The sequence below is a fragment of the Gallus gallus genome, chromosome 9, assembly GCF_016699485.2.
Source record: "Gallus gallus isolate bGalGal1 chromosome 9, bGalGal1.mat.broiler.GRCg7b, whole genome shotgun sequence".
Lineage (NCBI taxonomy): Eukaryota > Metazoa > Chordata > Aves > Galliformes > Phasianidae > Gallus > Gallus gallus.
In genome coordinates this window covers 1,605,573-1,627,569 of record NC_052540.1, presented here as the reverse complement: position 1 = coordinate 1,627,569, position 21,997 = coordinate 1,605,573, and the positions used below count along the sequence as shown (strand labels likewise).

At 42.3% G+C, this 21,997-nt stretch overlaps 1 long non-coding RNA gene across 3 annotated transcripts in view; it reads right to left on the bottom strand.

The window, feature by feature from the left end:
• Positions 1-384: 384 nt before the first annotated feature.
• The window catches only part of LOC121111495, a 61,852-nt gene continuing 40,239 nt past the window's right edge, over positions 385-21,997 (bottom strand). For all 3 annotated transcript variants that reach the window (XR_005862342.1, XR_005862340.1, XR_005862341.2), the window contains 3 exons: positions 8,595-8,695; positions 2,291-7,263; positions 385-1,894 (listed from right to left, as the gene is read on the bottom strand). This is a non-coding gene — a long non-coding RNA (uncharacterized LOC121111495). The remainder of the gene's footprint in view (positions 1,895-2,290; positions 7,264-8,594; positions 8,696-21,997) is intronic.

The window sequence follows — 21,997 nt, the reverse complement described above, 5'->3', positions numbered from 1 at the left end:
GAGAATTTTAGTACACTTTTGTGACCATGGCCTGTTTCTACTGATTAAATTATGTACAACCTACTAACCAGTTTTGCATGAATATTTAAGGTTGCCTGCATAGAGTTTGGTGAGCAACTCTGACTACAGCAGATGCCATCAGGGAGAACCCCCCAGAAGCTCCTGGATTCCCTGCCCAGGGAGTTCACCAGCACATTCCAGCATACAAGCTGTGCACAGCAGAAGCCAGCCAGGAGTTCCTGACACTCTCCCAAATCCCTGCCTGCAAAGCTCCTGTTCACTGCCTTGGATCATAGAATCACTGAGGTTGGAAAAGACCTCTAAGATCATCAGGTCCAACTGTCAACCCACCACCACCATGCCCACTAAATCACATTCCTCAGTGCCACATCCACGTTTCTTAACACCCCAGGGACAGCAACTTTGCCCCTTCCCTGAGCAGCCTGCTGCCAGGTGGCTGGCTGAAGCTCCACCTCCCACCTTGCCTGCAGGCAGGCAGATGTCCTCTGTGCAGAGATCAGCTTCAGAGTTCCTTGACCAACATGGAACAGTTCAGTAAGTGTGCCAGCTGTCCACATGGACACATGGTTCTGTTAATCAGTCACATCACAACTGCAACTATAGGGTAAATTTGAGTTTTATCTGGATACGATCGTAGCCCACATACAGCACTCCACAGATTTTCACCACAGAATCCACTACATTTTTTTAACAGTCACTTGGCAATCATTCTGACACAAGTCACATATCATTCCTAAGGCACACATGCTGACCTTGCAAGCCATTCTCCTGATCCTACTGTATGTGAGTCTGAAAATGGGAGCCCAAGGGAGAAAGCAAATAGGAGGTTTTGATTTCTGCAGCCATTGGACTTAGTGGCTGGAGCACTGCTGGGCACCCAACTCCCTCTTCTCATCCTGACTTGAGCTGCCCAAACACCTTTGCAAATCCCTTTCTCACTTCCAAAACCATGTAAGTGTTGAACGAGAAAGCTAAACTTTTCTGACAAAGATGGTTGTTCTGAATCTCCTAAGGGAGTAATTGAGCCTCTCCTTTTATGAAAGGAGAAGTCAGCTGAAGGAAACAATAGAAGAACTAATGCCATCTGCTAAGATGGATTGCTATTATTTGAGCTGTCCATCCACACATATTTGTCCGGAGCATATTTTTAGTACTAGGAGCAGTGTAGTTACAGATCACAGAACAGTCAAACTGCCAGAAAACATGGACTGACTTACCTTCATCAAAATAGATCACAGCAGGTTTTGGTACTCCCATAACTCAGAAGCCAAGGGTGACCTTGAGGCAGAAGTTGATTAAAGCTGTCACACAAAGCCCAGTGTTATACTTTATAGCCAATGATGCCGAGCTACCAATTGAACCATGCCTGCCCATGTCTGCATGGTAGCACAGAGCTGAGATGCTGCTCCTAAATAACAAATGATACAGGTAAATTCAACAGCAGCCTGATCTGCTCCCTAAATGACAACCCCTTCACCTTAGGCTGTTAAGCAAATACTGCTTCAAGTGCCTCAAACAAAAATAGCAATGAACACGAAACAATGGACAAGATTAAAAAAAATAAAGCAAAATAATTCAAACAATGAATCCATACTTGAATCCAATTTGCTTTCCCCTCCCATTGGTTTACATGACTATGTACACCCAAGCTATTAGGTGCAAAAGACTATCAAAAACCAGATCCTCACCTGGGGCAGACATCAGTGTAAGAACTCAGCCTCCAGCAGAGCACTTCTGCATGCATCAGCCAAGCATCTGCACCTTGCAGGGTCCAACACAAAGAGTTTCGCTGCCCTCAGGAGCCCCTGCCCACTCACCTGGACCACTGCTGCTGAGAGGGACAGCAGCAACCCCGACTTCACCATGGGAAATGCTGATAAGTCATTCATATAAAAGGAAAGAACAGAATCACAGAAAGGCTTGGGTTGGAAGGGACCTTGAAGATCACCTCTACTCTCAAACCTCATCCCAAGGGCAGGGACACCTCCCACCAGCTGAGGCTGCCCAGGGCCCCACCCAGCCTGGCCCTGAGCACCCCCAGAGATGGGACACCCACACTTCTCTGGGCAGCACTGCCATCTGAGTAAAGAATTTCGTCCTAACATCTAATCTAAATCTCTCCTCTTCTAGTTTAAAGCCATTCTCTCTTGTCCTATCACAACCAGACAGTGTAAAAAGTTGTAAGAATTTCTATAGCGTGTTGTGGCAATACTACAGTTAACAGGGGCACATCAGCTCTGGGGACCCCATTCAGACACTGAAAACTCACAAGATGGAAAAGCATAAGAAAACCCTGCATTTCAGGGCCATCAGCACAACAACACGGAGCCTAAGAGCCCCAGAGCTCCATTCCAGAGTGGAGCCATGGCAACAGGAACAGGAGCAGCGTGCCATGCAGTCAGGCTGTGCCAGTCTGCCCACTGCACAGCCACTGGCACAGGGTCCATCCCCTCAAGGCCATCCATGCAGCAGGGATCAGGAATTGAAAGCCCAGGTCTTTGTTACCTAGGAGGATGCAGAGCTTTTCAGGCAAAACACGCCTGTATTTTTCCAGAAGATATATTTATGTAAAGGACTTGGATAATTATCTTTCAAAGCATCCTATCCCCATTTCATCAGAGTTTTCCCTGTGAACACCAAGTTCCACTAATGCTGATTCCTGGACTTCATACCATACAGAAAGTTTCTGAGGTTGGCCTTCCCAAAGGCAAGTACTTTTGCTGAAGTTTTGATCTAAAATAGCTCAGTCACTTTTATGAAAGCTGAGGTTTGACAGAAGAAGGAACTTTTGTCTTCATCACAGAGAAAGTACTTTTTTGAACAATCTGGGACAAGAATTTAAAAAATGTATCAGAAGATCCTGACTGTACCAGGATATCCTCACTGAAGGGACATGCTGAAAACAGAACAAGAACTCAGTAAGATACAGAAATAGGACTAAAAAATGATATCCAACTTTTTGTACAGTTTTGTGCCTAATGGCTTTGTGTCTATGAGAGCATCTTCTTCCTCATTCCAGTGAGATCTCCTATGGAAGACTCAAAGAGACAAAGTTATCAGATTGATCCCACCAACTAAGATGCTCAGTTCCAACTGTAATTGCCTGAGAAAGAAGACAGCAAATGGCCATCCACATTTTCAGTGATCGTTCTCTTCCTCGCCACAAAGGCAAGCATGTTTTTTGTGCTCTTTGCCTTGCAATGGGAGAGACCAAATTCAGAGCAAATGGGAGAGAGCAAATTCAGTGGTGTTCTGCAGTCTGCTTAGTAAATCTCTCAAAACACTTATTGGGGGCGGGGGGGAAGACAGAGAAAAGACATTGGAAAAGAAATGCCGGATAGAGACTGGAGTATACGCGGAGTCTGATGATCAGAGATTACCTACAGAAAATACAGCTGCTACAGCCAATTCTGACTTTCCACCGTGATAAAACCTGACATTTGCAGTGTTTGAGTAGGATGCCAGCGACTGCCACCAGCAAACAGCTTTCTCTCACTTTATCGGTCACAGTAATTTTCCTGAGTTTGGCTCAGTAGAATTGAAGAAAGAAGATAAGGGCTTCTTTACCTTCCCACTTGCTCGCAGACAACAACCTGACCTGTTAGAAGAGAAACTGCAGGAGGTATAGGATGTGTATTTAACTCTAGGGATATTTTCTAAATTGCTCACAGCAAACAGCTCAGCTGGCTCTTCTCGTAAACTCTGACATGCAGTCAGCACAGCACCACTGCGGATACGTGAAAGGTATTCAGAACGACCTTGCTGCTGCTTCTAGAGTCAAACAAGGACTAAGTATGAACTTACTCCAGTATATACTCATCAATTTACCTATATTATGTCCAGTGAAAATGGTCATATCTTCCTCCTATTACCTTCCCTGCTCGGCGTCCCTAGTGCTAATGATGTCAGTTGGCTACTCCCCTATGCTATGCAGAGTTCATTATTGCAATTGCAGTGTTCAGGCTGTTTAGACATTAAAACACTACAAAGCAGTCAGATAAGAGCATCAGCAGCTGCCTCCTAATTGGAGAAAAGTCCTTTCCTTAACAAGCTTTTCTCTGCTGTCAGCAAGCTTCTCCTCAGGAAATGATGTTGTGGTATCGTAACAAAAATCAACACGTGAGCTTACTTCAGTAACTGACTCATAATTATAATTGATTTTAAAACATATCTTCGTCCATCCACCTTCTCTCAGGAAACCAGATTCACATGTGCAAGTGTGGCTGCCAGCACGCAGGCGTGTTTACCCATAAGGTCTCAAGACAACACAGGGGGACCAGATACACCAGTCATCGAGTCCTGGCTGTGCCTCTTGCATCCTTCAAAGCCTGCTGAGGATATGCTGGCTTGAGACGTGCCTTTCACTCCCTTTAGAAGCTCATAGTGATTGGGATCTTTTCTTCTCTTCCACCTGTCTCCTCACCTTTACACATCTGTAGGACTGACACAGTGTCCTTTATCTCCTTATTTGGGTATCAAGGAGTCTGTCTTCTGCTTTCGCCCCTGCGTGAACTGCTACTTCTGTAGGCTGCCCCTCTGTATATTTACCCAAATAGATAGATATTTATCCAAGTACATACACAAAAATATAACTGAACTACTGGATTTTCTGTCTTTCCACCACTAAGAAAGTTTTCATTCAGCGCTGTACTTCTGTGCAAACATTTTCCAAGTTTAACTGATGGCAAAAGCTTAAATACTTAAACTGTTCTGTATCAAAGCAGAATGGAGGCAGACACCTTTTAGATAGGCAGTGCAGTGCATTACAGCCTTGCTGCTGAAAGAGCTTGACAAAATCCATTCAAAATAAAGTTTGATGTGAAGACTCAACCTATTGCTTCTTGACTAAAGCCACCAGTTCTCATTCTGTTCATACTGGCCGACATAATAATGCTCTACCTTCTTCAGAGCATCCCTACCCATAGTTGACTTTCTGTGAATATAAGTTATTTTATTTTAATTCACTGATTGAAAACAATGCATTGTTTCTTCTCATATTTTGCAGACCTCTTCAGATTTTGGAAAGCAAACTCAAATACACTGTATTTTACATACTACTAAAGAAGAAGGGACCGCTACCTGCATCCCTGGAGAAAAGTCATGTGGATTTGCCAGCTGCAGGATGAGACTGCCAAGATAATTTTCCTTTCAGTAAGCACTTACAGAAATTGCCACATATCCTCTCCTTCTCTCTACCCTTATGGGAGCACAGTTGCATCCAACACAAATTTTTAAAAGAGCATTCTTTCACGAAATGCCACAGGACCCAAAAGATGAATCTGCCAGCTTATTTCTCTGTAACTCAGACATATTGCCCATAGACATCTTTGACTCCCTCTGACTCAACTGCTAGCCCAAGACAAGGGGTCCATATCCACATCCTAACAAGCTCTCAGTCCCTACGACCCACACTATTTTATGATGTCATTGCTCTGAATCAGCTGTCATCAGCTACAGAAATCCATCTCCCCTTGTTTCCGATATGTTCAAAAGAGAAAATGATCTCAAACATTTTGGAAAAGATCAAATCCGGATTCTTGGGGCTGATTTACCCAGCTGCTGAATACTCGCTCCTGGAATGTGAACTGCGAAAGGGAACAGAGTAAGTCAATGACGCCAAGGGTTATGGAAAAAAATCAAACTGGAAGTCTAAAATTGAACTTTTTTTTTTGCTCTAACTCAGCACTCATTGTAAAAATAATGAAACTTCCATCCAAGGGGCATTAGAAAAAGTTTGTCATTACAAAGCAGTCATACGTTGAAACTTCGAGTATTACAGAGCCCATAAGAAACCAACAGTCTTATCTTCAAAACAGCAGCTCAAGGTAAGTTTGGGAAAGAGAATATTGTGAAAAAGAGTAAGAAAATTGTGAATAGTTGCCTCTTAATTATTAATTGTGCACACACCTGACATAGTATTAGATTACAGAAGCTTCTGTTATCACATTTCCTTCCAAATCTCAATCTCTTCTTCATTTGCCTTTCTGTTTCATTTCATTCAAAGTAGGGCAATATCTCTGGGAAAATGTGTTCGTATTCTGTGATACATAATTACTGTCCCAGGACAGCTCTCCCGATTTTCTGCAGGCAGGGGGACGTGCATAAGATATCACAAGGCAAGGTATCACAAGGCAAGTGAAAGAGTTGCAGTGCACAAACTAGCACAAAATACCTGTGGCTACGTTCTAACCTGCTTTTATGGTGAGCTAAGCCTACCCAATGAAAAATTAACCCAATGAGAAAGTGAACTGCAGTCAAAAATATCTGCATTCAGTGCTGGATTATACATATCAGAATGTTTTGTATATAAATACTCTGTCCCAGGCACAAGGATGTACAGTAAGTGACAAGTAGAATACAGACATGCTTTGTTAAATTCAAGAAGCAGTTGGAAACACAAGGATCTCAACATAAGAGAAAGGTACTGACATAGGCTGCATTCTTTTCATCTACGTCTGTCCAATATCTTACTTGCACATGAAAGGATCTTATTTTATTCTTGAATCCTTGGCTTCTTTATTACTTTGGTAATTTCGGCAGCTAAAGATTTGCCTTTTTCACCCAGTCCCATCCACTACAGATCCAAAACTGAAACACACACATTTGGAGGTGTTTCAGTGTGACCCAAGCAAACCCTACAGAGCCTTCAGCCCTCAATCCTCCATCCCAGCAATGGCAACCAAGGCTCACTTAGCACTCCTGTTTATGTCTCCAACATACAGCAGCCTCGGGTGCTTCACAAGAAGATAGTCCTTTAACAGACAGCTACATCAGGGTCTGCTCTTCATAATAAAGTTCATCCTATACTTTGGAAATACAAAGATTTTAGCCTCCTCCAATATCTTTTAATGTTAACACGATGAATCAACCTCTTCTTCTGATCAGCATTTAAAAGATCTTGTGAATCACCAAAATACCTCAAGGGAAAACTAACCATGGTCACAGAGGCCTCTAATCCATTACATTAATATTCGAGCCACTTCACCCAACACTTTGCATCAGGCTGACCACACTGATGGCTTCTTCAAATAGGGACTGCTGTATTTCAGATTAATTTAATTTCCTGCTGGGGTTTGTCCTTGTGCCCTTGGTTTCCCCAGCAGAGTTAGGCTGAAGATCCTCAGTAGCTGGAATGAATGCTAGCCAGAATTACCCGTGCCAAGGAGCAGATGGCTTGGAGCATGTTGAACTGACACTGTTTGTCAAGGCCATTGGATGCCAGTGGTCTCCAGCCTCGTTGATCTAAGAGTTGGCACAAAATAAAATAAAATAAAATAAAATAAAATAAAATGCAAAAATAACAGAATTGCAAAGGATCACAAGCAAAGGTAAGTTATTTCCTGTACAGGGTAATTGACATACACAATAAGTCCCCAAAAAATGGACATTAAGCAAAGTACACAGCTATGCCTGGGAGATAAGTAGGCTGTTTTCTAATGATGAAGATGGTGGCTGCATGGCAAAAAGAAAACAAAGCAAAGGAACATGACAATAAATGCAACAAGGTTTTACCAAGAGGAAACAGCCCCTCCTAATGAATGAGGACACACCTGCTGAAGGTGAGCATCAAAGGAGCTTCTGAAGAAAGCTGTTTTGGGGTGTGGTGAAAAAGGGAGACAGCACGAGCCAGAAAGATGCACGGGCTCAGCAGGATCTCTGGTAGTGCCACAGTGGCTGTGCTGGCCCTGCCTCCAGGTGCCCTGCAGGTGGGTGCTGAGGAGCAAACCCACGGCAGTCCCTGTACTGGAACCACAGCACCGCCCGGCCCTGCTGCTTTCAGACAGCTTGGTCTTGGAGCAGAGCAGCTGCACATACAGCATCAGTAATACAGTGCACTTTCCAGTCCCCCAGATCCTGCTCCCAGCCAAGAAGAAACAGGCCGCCTGCTCTTCTGGTGCAGCAAGCCACACGGGCAGTGCTTGGAAGCAACGTGCTGATGGCTTGTTCCCTGAGGAGAGCAGAGCTCAGGATGCCCCCAACAGCAAGGCCACAACCCTTGGGGTTTAAACTTGGCCTCCAGCACCAGAGGCTGGCGATAGTGCCCATTAGCAGCCCTGGGCAAACCATGAAGCAGGAGCCTAGCCAGAAGCAGAAGGAACCAAAGCCAGCTCCAGCATAGGTCCAGCACCCACCCAGAAGTGAGGCAGAAAGACAGGGCTGCAATGCAGCTCACCTCCACCACAGCTGGGCAGGGGTGAGGCCTCAGGGCAGCCAGGGCCTGTTAGTGGCACCAGGCTATGATACAGGATAGTTTGTTTACCAATAGGGATGCACCCAAGCACTGATACTTGTAAGATCCAGACTCAATAATATTCACTTATGGAGACAACTCTGGCAAAATGTATAATGTGGATTATGCAAGTCAGTATTTCTTCAATAATGAGCTCTCTGCTTTAACAAGCTTAGGCATTTTTCCCACCCCTCTATTTAAGGAAACAAAGATTTGTCTACAGCACAGTGATGGGGAAGCATGGGTATAAATGACAGCTGGTCAGACACAACCCTGCCTCCCTGATGGCACAGTGCTCTTCAGAAGTCACAGCATCCTCTCACTCTGTGAAGGCAAAAGGTACCTTATGCTTTTTCACAGTCTGATAGTCCATCTATCTAAGAGATTTCCTCCAACTCAACCTGTTGGCTGGCCATGATTCCTCCACAGGCTTCTTTGCTGTGACTGAAAAAAAAAAAAAATCTGGGTTTCAAAGTGCTCTGCTAAACTCATGAGAATCGTCTGTCATTAATCAGCTAGAGCTAATCCAACAGAGACATTCCAGTAGCTAGATCACTCCATGCCGACGGAACACCAACAGTTAATACAAGTTGTCACCTTCCATTACATGAACAGCGTTCAGGATCTGTCAGCCTACAAGAGAAAGCTTCCCTCTTTCCCTGAGATGGAAAAAGTGTGCAGCTTGTGTGCATCTCTAAGAGGGAGAACATGCTTGTGCACGGTATACTTGTACTCAGTCTAACACAATGTATTTCAGTGGGATTGCCACCTGGGCAAAAAATTCCCTTGTTTGTTGGATAACTCTTCCTAAAGCTACCCAATGCATATAAAAGGCTTGTTAATGTATTAAGCAGAGACAAAGCAGAGTCAGAGGTATTTGGCACAGAGGAATTTAATTTTTCATCAGTTAAATATGCAATCAGTCTTGTTTTACAGACTGTTATTAGCTGGCATTATCGATAAATCTCAATCAGTTTCTCCCCCTTAATTGCACCGTGTTAACAAAATTAGGAGATTCTAACAGAACAAAAATAGCAGATTATTTTGAAAACAAAATTAGCAGCTTGAGGCACTATGGCATACTGCTGAGAGAAAGCAGGTGGTCACAGGTAGCAGTGAGCATCAATAGGTAATGACTATCTGTACACTCTGCTATAGGGCTTGGTTGCACTTTGATGTAATACCATGTCTAAAAACTGGCACAACTCATTTGTTTGCAGAGCAATTAAAATCAACAGTAGATCAGAAAACACCTTTCTCATGAAAAACCACAGCAAGACAATAATTTACAGACCTGCAGTATGAACAGAAGGCTTTTGTCCTTTGTCTGAAACCTCGTCACTTTCTATCTCATTCCATTTAGTTCTCTTTTTTTTCCCCCTAACAAATAGAGGTGTAAAACCTGAAGTATCACTACTCAGTTACATCTATCAAACTGCATATTTCATAGACAAGTGCTGCAAAGGTGTTATCATCTATTATCAAAGGTGTTATTATCTGACTTTCAAGGTAACAGATTGTCCTGTGAGCCATGCTTGCACAGTTGCCAGCTTTTCCCAAGCCACAGGAGTATGGGGAGTGAGTCATTAATTGGTATCACGGATAAGATGAAGTTAAGCCTCATCTTGGAGGCACAGAGAGATAACCACGTTCCACAGAGAGAATTTCCAAAAATTAAAACATCATGTCTATAAAGCTTTCTGATCGCCAGTGAAGTTCTTCACCTGGAAAATAATTACACTTTAAAAATGATCCGCATGATTTGTCAGATACACCGTGAACCATTTTCTATGCTTTTTAGACATTTTCCTAGAGCCCAGGAAAACAGTGCTTCTGTCTCCCACAGATCTTATCAGCTTTGTGCAGCAGAACAACTTTTTGCAGTGCGCCACATCCATACTTCCTAGAATAGTGTTAAAAACAACCCCCATCCTCACAGGTTTGTAGCTTACCTGCTCTCAGCCGACCGTTCCTTCTAGGCTACCCTTGTGCAGCAAGGGAAAGGCCCTTCCTCGTGCTCTTGGAAAGCTTCAGTCGTAACACCCCAAAAATGAAGCCAGCATCCAGCTCCCACAAGCCAGGCAGCCCCAGGGCACGCTGTTTCACCAGACTCCCCCATAGATATCTCTTTATGTGTGCTATATACGGGCGTTAAACAACTCATTCATTCTTTTAGGGAATACAGTACAAGTTCAAGGTTGGGCCATTGCTCTTAAGAGCCTTTGTGGCTTCTTGCCTTCCTCCCAGTGTGTCTGCCTGTCTTCTCACACTTCTACTCTGCATTTTTGTCTTTCTGACTAATAGGAAAAATAAGGAGAAACTGCCATTTTACCTTACTGATCTGTATTACTCATGAGCAGAGGTGGAGGTGTAAATACAAGTGTGCTCCCCATCACACCCAGAAAAAAATTGCCAAGCTCTTCCTAGGCCAACACAAACAGCTATGGCAAAAATGCAGTGCATTCCTCTCAGAGATACTTGAACAAAGCCACTTAAAGTATGCAGCTGTTGCCCTCAATTGGCAGTAAACTATCTCAGTAACTAATCTTCAGAATGAGAGGTAAGCATTTTCATCTTGTGCATCTCTACACAAGTGCTCTGCTCCCCTCTCCACTTCCCTGCCAAGGATTCAGTCACCTTACAGGTTGGGTAGGCCTCACCTCTCCCAAGCATTCTCCCATCCTGTTCACTTCAAAGCACATCCTCCCTCCTGATGCCCTGGAGGCAGCCTGAGCTATCCAAGAGCAGGAATCCTCTTGGACTAAGAGGGAGGAAATCCCCATCTCTGAAAAGCCCATCCAGTGCTGACTGCACAGCTGGCACAGTCCAGACTCAGCAATATCTGCTCATTCGTTTGCTCTACATTTATTCCAACAATATGGCTATAGATCAAATAGGTACTTACTACTGTTTTGCCACCTCAGAAACTGGAAATCCCTGTAGAAACAACCTGAAAAGCCATCTAATTCTGATAAAAACACCATTACTTGAACTTAGCTGCTTAGATTTAATCTAAATTTCATCTGTTCTTATAGAATTTTCTTCCAGCCAGCTTCAAAGAGCTAACGCTGTACCCTGACTGCACCCTACGATCATAAACACTGCTAACTGAAACTGCTTCTTCCCTCAGCACTGACAAATGTCACCCAAACAGTTGGATTTCAACAAGCACTGGAAACTTCAGGTACTCAAAGATTCATAGCTTCTCCAGTGCATGGTGTTCAAAGCCACCAACCTCCGTCAAGAACTTTGCAGAACTGCCAAAAATACACTCGTTTCAATGAAGAAAATTTAGTGAGACAGATTCCATTTTCTCCATTGTTCCAATGTCTTTAGCACTGTATCTTTTGTAAAACTGAGTCTGGAGACCCTAATTCAGCAGAATGTTCCATCATTGATTTAAATTCCACTTATGCTTCATTAAATTAGAGCTTCTGGGGTTAGTGATTTCTGCACCACTGAGGGGAAAGGTGCACAAAACTGTTATTTTTCAGACTTAGGCAAGCATTTGAACATATTTAAATGAGAATCCAGCCTCACAGAGAAAGATTTGTATTAAAAGCATTATTACTAGCCTGGAAAAAAAATGGACAACCATTAAAACAGTCATTTTCTGGTCTTTGTGCCATAAAGAAGTACTTCTCCTTCATCCAGTTCATGTACATCAGTAAGAGATGGGAATCCAGATATTCCAGGAAAAGCCTGGTGGACCAGGCAGCCCAGGCTGGGCAGCGACGCAAGTGTGCCTGCAGTGCGTTTGCCTGAAGTGTGATGAGCTTGTGTCAATACACCTGCCAAAGGCAGTATGCTGCTAACAGCTTCATGGGGATGAAAGGCAGCTGTCAGCCCATAGCCACAGGGCTGCAACACTGCAAATGGCAGATGAAGACCATTTATTGATTAATCCTTCTTACCCCAGAGGTTTGTCCAAACCTGGTAGCTCATAAGAACTGCACTAACAGAAAGAGGTAACCTCCTCTTCTCCCCTGCTCTAATCAGGATCATTATATGTGAAGTGAACTGAATACTCTGAGGAAGCCTATGATTTTTTTATTTTTTTTTTTTACTTGGAAGCAATTTTCAATGTCACCATTCGAAACGCGCATCAGTGAGTCTGCTCTTCAAATGAGCATCAATCCAACACATTGAAATGAACCCAATAGGAGACTCAGTTGCAATAAGATAATTTTCTCAGGAATGAAATCTGCCTCCGTCTCTTCAATAGCCCTGTCCCTCTCCTCACCCATGTACACTTCCTTATCCGTGTATGAGGTTGCTTTAAATAACAGGATATCATCTATCAGAAAACCCATTATACATTAAAATTGGTTGCGTATCTCTGACCTACAACTGTATCTCATTTCCAGACTGTCAGTATTGTCCCTTCCAAAGCAGGTAATACTGAAAATCAAAACAACAAATTCTTGGTGTTTTGAAAATCAACAACTCGTTACTGAGCACTTGTGTAGATGCTTTAGATTACAAGTGGCTTTTACTTGCTTTAAGATGAGGACACTCCCAATGTGATTGCAAGATGGGGGGGAGAGTTGAAATTCCTGGAAATAAATCTCCTGTTTGGGCTACTGGTATTTACTCCATCTGTTGACCAAGTGCCACAGAGTACTCGTTAAACAAATTCAAGATTACTTGTAACAGAATCAAATATATCTCAGAACAGTTTCCTTCCCATTATCCCTCAAAGCCTCATATTGCCCCCAAATAAGAGGAGCATACATCATCAAGCTGCAAGGAGTGAAGCACCCTTTCCCTTGGCAGCAAGGCCAACCATCTGCAATTTCAGCATCAGCCAGCTCCACATCTCCTGTATAAAGACACAGAGCTATGAGCAATCAAAGACTAATGTAAGTAGATTTATCTCAGAAAATGAGGGAGAACCACAATTCTATGGAAGAATGTTCAAACGCTGACTAATAATCAACGAGTGGGGCAAAAATAACTGTAAACTATGGAGAATGATGCACCTGGAATTAATTTTTAGTCTGCTAAAAATAAGGCTAAGGCAATACATTTCATTTTATATCCTGCAGTAAATACTGTTATGATTTACTGTAATTTCAAACAAAAGTAAGCTGTCACACATCTTAAAGATACGTGCAAGCATCTGAGCATGAGTTGATAGTAAGATTTAATCATCCACTAGCTACGGGAGGGTATTAGTTACCTGTTGGATTGCCTTTAATCAGCTCCAACAAAATTAAAAGGAAACATTTTTTGAATTTAAAAAGAATTTAGATTGATTCCCTCGTGCCTCAGATCTTGTGACTGCTGTTGCATTTGATGTGCTGTAAGTCCATCTCAATTTTCCTTCCTGTCCGTAGGAGGAAGATCCTTGCTTCAAGGATCCTGGATCAAACTGGAATGGGAGTAGGCTTAGATTTTGTTTTACTGTGAAAGCTCAGCACAGGGTCACCCCATTCTGCATGATGCTGTGCACTCCGTGCATTCCTTCTGTCCTTCACTTTGCTCAGTTCAAGAGCCATGCTGAAAAAGTTGGATGCTTTTCAAAAGGGATGTTTTCTCTTGCCAACTTAAGATTTACTGATCTTTAATAAAAGAAAAAATTGAAATTAGGTAAAAGGAAAAACAGCTTAAAACATTTTCAAGTAGTGTCTTCAAAGAGTTTGTTAAAAACTGTGGAAAAAAGAGATTTCTCTGTGTCCAATAGAGCTTACAAGAAGACATGAAAGAACACTACTCCTTAGCCCCTGAGAGAGGATATGAACAAACACTGTTCAGACATAGGTAGATCATCCCCCTTTATTTGTTCTGATAGTTCACGTTCTGAACTACAGACAGAAAAACAACTTAATGCCCCCCAAAAAGCAAAAATCTCTCATTCTTTTGTGCTCCACAAACAAACCTCACTGATAAAAACTAAATAAAACAGTGAGTGAGGGGTCACACTACTATGGGTTTGGGGGGGGTTGCTTCCTTTTTTAATCATGCAACGGTATGCTACATGATTATTCACAAAATCTTTGTCATCGTGTTAGAAAATTTCAAACCCAGCAGATCCCACGTGAACCAGGCAACAGAAGGGCTTTGGAGATGTTAGCTGTGATCTTGCTTTGCAGCTGGCCCACACACTGACCTGGGCAAGCTCCTTTGTCCCCTCCCTCTGCATATCTCCCCCAGCAGAAAGGAGCACTCATTTCCTTTGGAAAGTACTATTTGCCACTGTGTGTTAGAAAAAAATGTGTCACTCATTATTGCTTTGCACGACAAATTACGTCTGTCCCCAGAACTCTATGAAAACCAAACCTGCTTGCATACATGATACATTGCATTCAAGTCACACTCACAAAATCACATATTTTACCCATAAAATCAATCACATGTTCTTCACAGGGAATTCTAGCAAAAGGAATTTCTAAAGTGATAGAGCACTACATGGACAGGTCATTTATGCAAAACCCCTACATATGCCTGTAAATATTTAATCCAAATGAAAACCTTTCTAGCATTACCTATCTTTGTCAGATTATGTGCACTGTATTTTTGTTACACAAGCCACATTTTGCTGATATCCTTTCCTTTCTATCCAGAGAGGTGATGGGTGCCCCATCCCTGGAGACACCCAAGGTCAGGCAGGATGGGGCTCTGACCACTGATGGAGTTGTAGGTGTCCCTGTTCAGTGCAGGGAAATTGGATCAGGTGGCCTTTAAGAGTCCCTTCCAACTGAAACAATTCTATGACTCCATGATTCTTAAAACTAAGAATGATTGATAAATGTTCACAATTATAGCAACCTCAAGGACAGGAAACAGCGTTTCTTCCAGTTAATGCCAAGAGAAACATCCTATATTGCTGATATTTTATACATTGTGTGTATGCACACGTGGATTATTAGAGAGGTGTATGACATATGTAAAACTCCATCTTCGTTACTCTTATCCTTATGTTACTCCAACCTGTATAGAAGGAAGGATCACAGTAATACCAGCATTTGAACTATAAAATCACTTCTTAATCTGCAGTAACATATAGCTTAACTGATACGTCTTTATATAGCCTTCAGGCAGCAGTACATCTACTGTATTTGTATTTTAGTTCACATGCCACTTTCAAGGCTTCAATATTTCAGCAAAATTACAAATTAATGAGATAGGTCGTCTCTGTTACAGAGATAGCAGCAATCTGTAAAAGGGTATTAGGAAATGAAGTAATTTATTGGCTCAGGAAGGTTCCAAGTGAGCAGTCGCATTAGCATGACAGCAGGAGGTCAAGAGGCTCATTAGCAAGCAGTTACAAGATAGGCAACTCAGTATTTTATGGTAGCAGGATGTAGGTGCAATGTACACCTCACAAAACGCCACTGCCAGGGCCTTCACTTGGGCAGTAACTTCGACTGCCTTCATGCCCATTCAAACCCACCAGGCACCTACAGCTGGGGGCTCATCGCTGGGTGCCGCTGCAATAAGAAATGGCTTATATCCTCACCACAAACAAGCTGGTGCATCTCACTAATACCTGAGCTCGTGTTTTCAGTCTGAAAAAGAAAAGCAGAGTAGACTAGGTTTGAAATCTGGGACTGGGACAAGGGGAGAATGGAAAGGGAAAAAATAGTTTGAGAGACAAGCTGGAGGAAAGACAGCAGCAAGGCATGGCTCCACTGATTCCAGTGCTTCTTGGCCATTTTACACCCACTGAGGATGGCTCTCGGTCATTTTAAAAGATGGCCCAATCTTCTTAAAGCCATTCATTCACACAGGGACAAAATGACTCCAACATCCTTGCAGAAGCACCCAGCCATGCCAGCAGGCTGGCATGCATTGCTACCACTGCCTTCGGGCTTGGCTGGCATCCCTCACCTCTCCTACCCTCTCTCTCTGGTCAGACACACCACAGCCTTTAAACGAGCCTGAAACAAGAGATTAAAGCAGAGGCATACAAGTGTTTTTGTCTAAATCAAATATGTAGAATGCAGTAATTGCCTCTGAATGTGCCTCATGGCTGATATCGGCAAACACTTTAATTATTAATTGAATTTCTTCAAACTAACTGTATCAAAGACTAACACATCAACTCTTATCAAAACCGTAGCACTCCAAGACGTCAATATTATTTCTAATTAAACACATGGGTACCTATATGAAAGGGAAAGAACACGATCTCAGATGTTGCTTAAATTTTGCAAGAAGCCATTACTCTTAAGCACTGAGTTATTTCTCATTAAGAGCTGATTTATTTATTTTAACAGAAACGTCAGATGTTGCTTTCCATTAGAAGTGTTCTGGCCTAATTTTGATCTCACCTAAAAGTGGCAACACCAAGCTAGCATAAATATCAAAGCAAGAGCAGAATTATGATCAGACCTGGTACAAAACCAAGCAGATCTGCAAAGGCTTAGCTCAGCTGATTCCCATATTATTCAGTCTTTTTATCACTCTCAACTTTTGACTTGAATTTTTGATGCCCCTTCCCCCCAGTCTCATTTTTTTTTTTCATGTAACACATCATTACACTGGGGAGCTAATTGCCACAGGATGTTTGGAGTCCAAGTGCACATGTGGGTCAACAATGAGATTAGCAAACAGATTAACAGAAAGCAGACTTATCAGGGAATACTGACATTGAGACTTGAAAGCCATCTCTAAGTCAAGGTCCTTAAAGTGAAGGTCATTAAGAAGACCTGCTGTTCCTGGTAGCCCAACTCCTTATGCAGACAAGCTCCGACTTCTTCCTCCTGCAGAAAGGCAGCACTAGACTAAATACTGTGACCCACACAGCTGTCCCACACCCTTCATCTCTATGAAGACTCGTACTGCTGCTTCCTTTCATAAATGTGAAGGGAAGCAGACCCAGAAAACTGAAGTGACAGATGTTCAGCAACCGCAGTTTAAAGATGCTGTGTAAACTACCCAGTTGGAAAACATTAACTAGAGGGAACTACATTAAAAGGGAGCTGCACAGCAGTTAAAAAAAAAAAAAAAAAAAAAAAGCAAGTTCAGCCCTTTATTGAAATCCCTGCAGAAAACAATTAAATCAATCTAAAGGAGGCATCCACACCATGGTGGAATACAGCATCCCTGTCCAGGGCTGCTACCTAATCTGAGCAAATCCTTCGAGCACTTACACCATTGGCAATTTGCACGCAGACCTTCTGTAACCAGAGGTGCCTCACCACAGTGAGAATCTCTTTAAAGTCTTACTCCTCTGCTTCCAAAATCCTTGACGTTTTGGGAGGAGGAGTCAGTTGTTGTCCATTTGTCTGACGTGCAGAGGCAACTGAGAGTGGCACCAGTGGGGTCTGCTCCTAGCACCATGGCAGACAACACTCTGCTCCTGGGAATGGAAAGTGTATGGACAACACAAAGCAAATTCTAAAAACCTGACTTATCCATAGTGATGGTGTGCGTCTAAAATAGCTGCTTCTTCTGCTCCTAAAAATCTCTCATTAGCAGCACTGCAGGACCAAAGGTGTTCGGTAAAAGCTTAAAACTCTCTCTTTTACCAGGACAGATGCTGACCAAAAGCTTCAGTTCATCAACCAGCTGCCTTTAAATCTGAGTCAGAAACCAGTCTCTGACCAAAGACCGTTCAATGCACTGGTTAAGCTTTAAGCATACTTGACAAATTCCTCTTTTTTCTAATTAGATTTTAAAAGAGAAACATTCATTCAAATTTATAAACATAACCTATAAAAGTATAACGTTAAAAAAACTGAACCAATGAGGGTAAGGGCAACATAGCCTCACTTTGCAGTCTGATCCATTACTTTTGCCCTCCATCCTCACCCCAACCACATCTCTTTCAGGCCCAGTCATGGAGATAAGAGTTTGAAGAGCCATTTTACAGGCAGTTTTTAGAGTGATTCCAGCGAATCCACAAATCAATAATCACTCTTAAAGTCAATGGAACTGTGCCTAATTATTCTGATGAATTTGTTTCTATTATCCTACACATTAGGGTGAATGATTTGAATATTCATAAAAAAGAAAGAGGTATGTTCCATATACCATTGTTTTATAAACACGTGACCACCTGTGAACTTCCAAAGAAAACAATTATGATATTTGGTGTTACATATTTCCTTATCTTGATTCTTAATTAACAAAGCACATTAAGTCTTTAAATGAACGTAACACTAGCAAGTAATGCATTCTTTAAAAACAGACTGGGTGACCTTCCTATGCCCACAGCTTTGAATCTAGCCAACTGGACAATTGTGTCAACCTGAGCCACGGCCCCAGATTAAAGTTAGCAAGCATTATAAAGGAACTTCCCACAGCCTTTGAACTACAGTCACCATACAAACTTGGAGAACACCATCCCAGAGATGTAAGGAGGTGGGTACTACCATGTGGTGGACCTTGCATTTTTGTTTTTCTTTGCCTTGAGCACTGCATCACAAAAAGTTCCTCCATTCAGCTTTCCGATGCAGTTAAACCATGAATAGTTTTTTGCCGTCATCTCTACAGGTACAGAGCTCAGTCAAGCCAGAATTTACTGCAGCATCAAGAGTGAGTGATTGTACATTTGCTTCATAGCCTCATCTAAAAGAATAAGTGTCAAAATAGCCCAAAGAAAATACCTGTACTATGTATGTGCACTGACTATATATATGTGCATATATAGTCACGCAACAGCACACCTACACATACACAACACCAGGTAAGCTGACTGACAAAGAACCACTGACTTCTAAGCCTGGATTTTAACATTTAGCCAAAAGTAAGACAGCAATATGAGGCAGTCAGTTCAAGTTTAACTACAATCCCTTCAGTTATAAGCTAGCAAGGGGAGGACTCCAAATGCTCCCACGCTGAACATGCAGTCCGTCTGGAAGACTCCAGTTGGGCCCTCTGCCCTTACCCTCAAATCAAGGCAGACACAGCGGCGCTGGCCAGGGCTTGCCACCAAAACAAAACTGAAGGTGAGCTGCAGGAGAGTTCAGGTTTGCATCCACAAAGCTGGCTCACACATTTCTTTTAAAAGCCACTGGAGTGTGCATGTGAAACCTGAGAGGCCCTATGGCAGCCTGCAATGCACTGTGCCTTGAACACTTGTCCTCCCTTAGGGGCTGCCCAAATGACTCCAATGCACAAATCACTTTCTCACTCAACTGTTGTCATCTGGAAGGATAATAAAAGACAGCACACGGGAGGATTGCCACATGGCTAAACTCCCTTTCTCCCTCCTTTTTGATTCATCACTGCATCTGCGAGGAGTAAGCTGAATCCCAAACTGAAGCTGCACACAGCAAAATGCTTTAGCAGACCAGAAAGAGCCCCCAACATGCATTAATATTTTGTACCAGTAGCTGTTCTTAGAGATGTCAGCAAGATCAGAATTTACTGTCCTGAAAGACAATCACGTGTATGCTGTCCCTGCCCTAGATGCCAAGCAGACCTTGGCTGCTTTCACACTCAACTCACTGGTAAGCAGAGCTGCAGCTCTCTCTGCTTATATACATTGTATAGGATTGGGGGTTATCACATTTTCATGGAAATTCAGCTCAGTACTCAATTTGCCCTTATTTAAATGCTAATTTCAGAGAAGTGGTTTAACAAAGCAATTACGTTTAAAAAAAAAAAAAAAAAAAAAAAGCTCTAATCTTCCACTGACTGAGTTGGGAAAAACTCAGGATGTGGTAGAATGGTTAACCATGTAAACGCAGTAAAAGTGATCTATTTCATACTTACTGCATTCTGTTGATAAAGGATTCAGTTACAAAGGTGACGGTTCAAGCCTCTTTTTCTAAATATACCGAAGAAACAAAACAGTAAAACCTCATGCAAGCTTTAATAATTATACTCTGCACCCTCTTCTGGTTTCTGCACTTGACACTTGCACTTGTTTTCTTTCTTAATGTATGTTTATCCATTTTATTTAGCACTTCTGTCTGTTCTGTATACTCAGATACTTTAGAAAACATTTTGCTGTAATTGTAGTTAGTGAAGAGTCACAATCTGAAATATTTCAATGGTAATTCCACCTTCAGCAGTGCTTCACCTGAAGCCAACAGTGCCAAGTTTAGGATGCCTGTTTGAATCAAAACACTCTGCCAGCTTTTCAAAGCCTCAGAGGGTAAGAACAGAACACGAACATCCAACCTTCAGCAATACATTTCTCAGAGCAATGGCAGTCAGAAAAGCCAGGTGATAAAAGGGAGTCTTAGGCCTGATACTCATTTCCTGGGCAAGCTGCAGTGCTGTTACTACTGGCAACATCTTCCCGTTCTTGAGAATTGGCAATGTGACCAGCAGCCTGAGAGATATTGCCCAATGCTCCATCTTCTGACCTATTGAATTTTATGAAAGTTGAATAAACAAAGGACTGAATGTCACTGTTGATTTATGAGTTTTGAATACCAACTTTTTATTTTCTACAGCTAAATGTAAACTTCTCACTTTTCTTCTTCCACTTCTGTTTCCTCTGCCAACTGCAGACAGAATCCAAGGGAGGGAAGCACCTATAGCAAGGTCAGGAAAGGCTTCTGGTCTCAGATTCAAGTTGCTCACCTTTTTGATTAACTTTTCATCCGATAGGTGTCCACTAATAATGAGAAAAGGGCAAATTATAATGCATAATTTGCATGAAATAATTACTGCAGGAGCAAATTAATTGATGGTAATTTCCAAATCTCAGCTTAACCTTACTTCTGTTTGCCACTCCTCAGTGCATCACTAGACATCTGCACTCTGTGATGTCCACAAAGTTTGCTGTTACACAATTCAGAATTGCTGCAGCTTAAAGAAATGTAATTCTTGCAAAGCCAGAGGAACAACTCCTGTTTAAGCTAAAGCAGCTGTGTTTAACAACATGTCTACAACGAAAACAGTGGGATGTGAAGGCACCTATCCCTTTTTCATAAGCCATCAAAAGAAAACAATCTCCACTGGAAATTCTGAGCCATATAACCAGACACTGATGCATTCTGCATGGATTCCCTAACCTCTGTGCTTCACTCAGTAGAGTAATTGCTCAAGTAGCACAGTCTAGGGTAAATGAGTTAGATCTCCATCATCCAGCCAGTGCAAATAGCACAGCATTCAGCTATGCTGAGTATTTCTACTTCTCTAAATAGGTGGGAAGTGATGCTGGGCCTCCCTCTTGTTAAAAAACACAAGCCACTAGGAAGGCAGTGTACACATAGGATAGCAATGCACTGGTGTTCCTAAAATATAGGGGTGGAAATGCAGCTCCAAGATCCTTAACAGCTTCTGTATGGCCCAGGGTTGTACCAGAAGTAGAAAACAGATCAGATTAACTGAGTCTATGAAATGCACTTGGTAGCTCTGATTACTGAACACCACTGAAAAAGACTTGTCCCAACTCCAGCTGAGTTTCTACAAAAGAAAAGGCTTTTCTTCCTGTAACAACATAATGACATAACACAAAGATACAGCGTGGGAAAGGAAGAGCATTTGAGAGAGATGACAGCAATTGAATCTGAACACAGTAACACACCCTCCTCCACCACTTTGACCTATATAATTTCAATTTATTTTGTATCTGTCAGCTGTATTTTCATCTGTCTGGATGAGTTTCCCAAGCAAAATGGAGTAGAAAGGACACGTGTGCCTGCAAATTAGCAAGAGGTTGTATCTGTGAAGCCATGAAAGAATTTCCTTTGGTGCAAGATAAATGTTTATTGCTTCCATTCTCCTTGCAATGTTCTCTTGCAATCTCCCAGAGGTGTTGGTGACTGTACTGCCTATTTGTTTGTGAACATGTGTAAAGAACAAGAAAGACTACTGGAAGAGAGAATGGGGATTAAG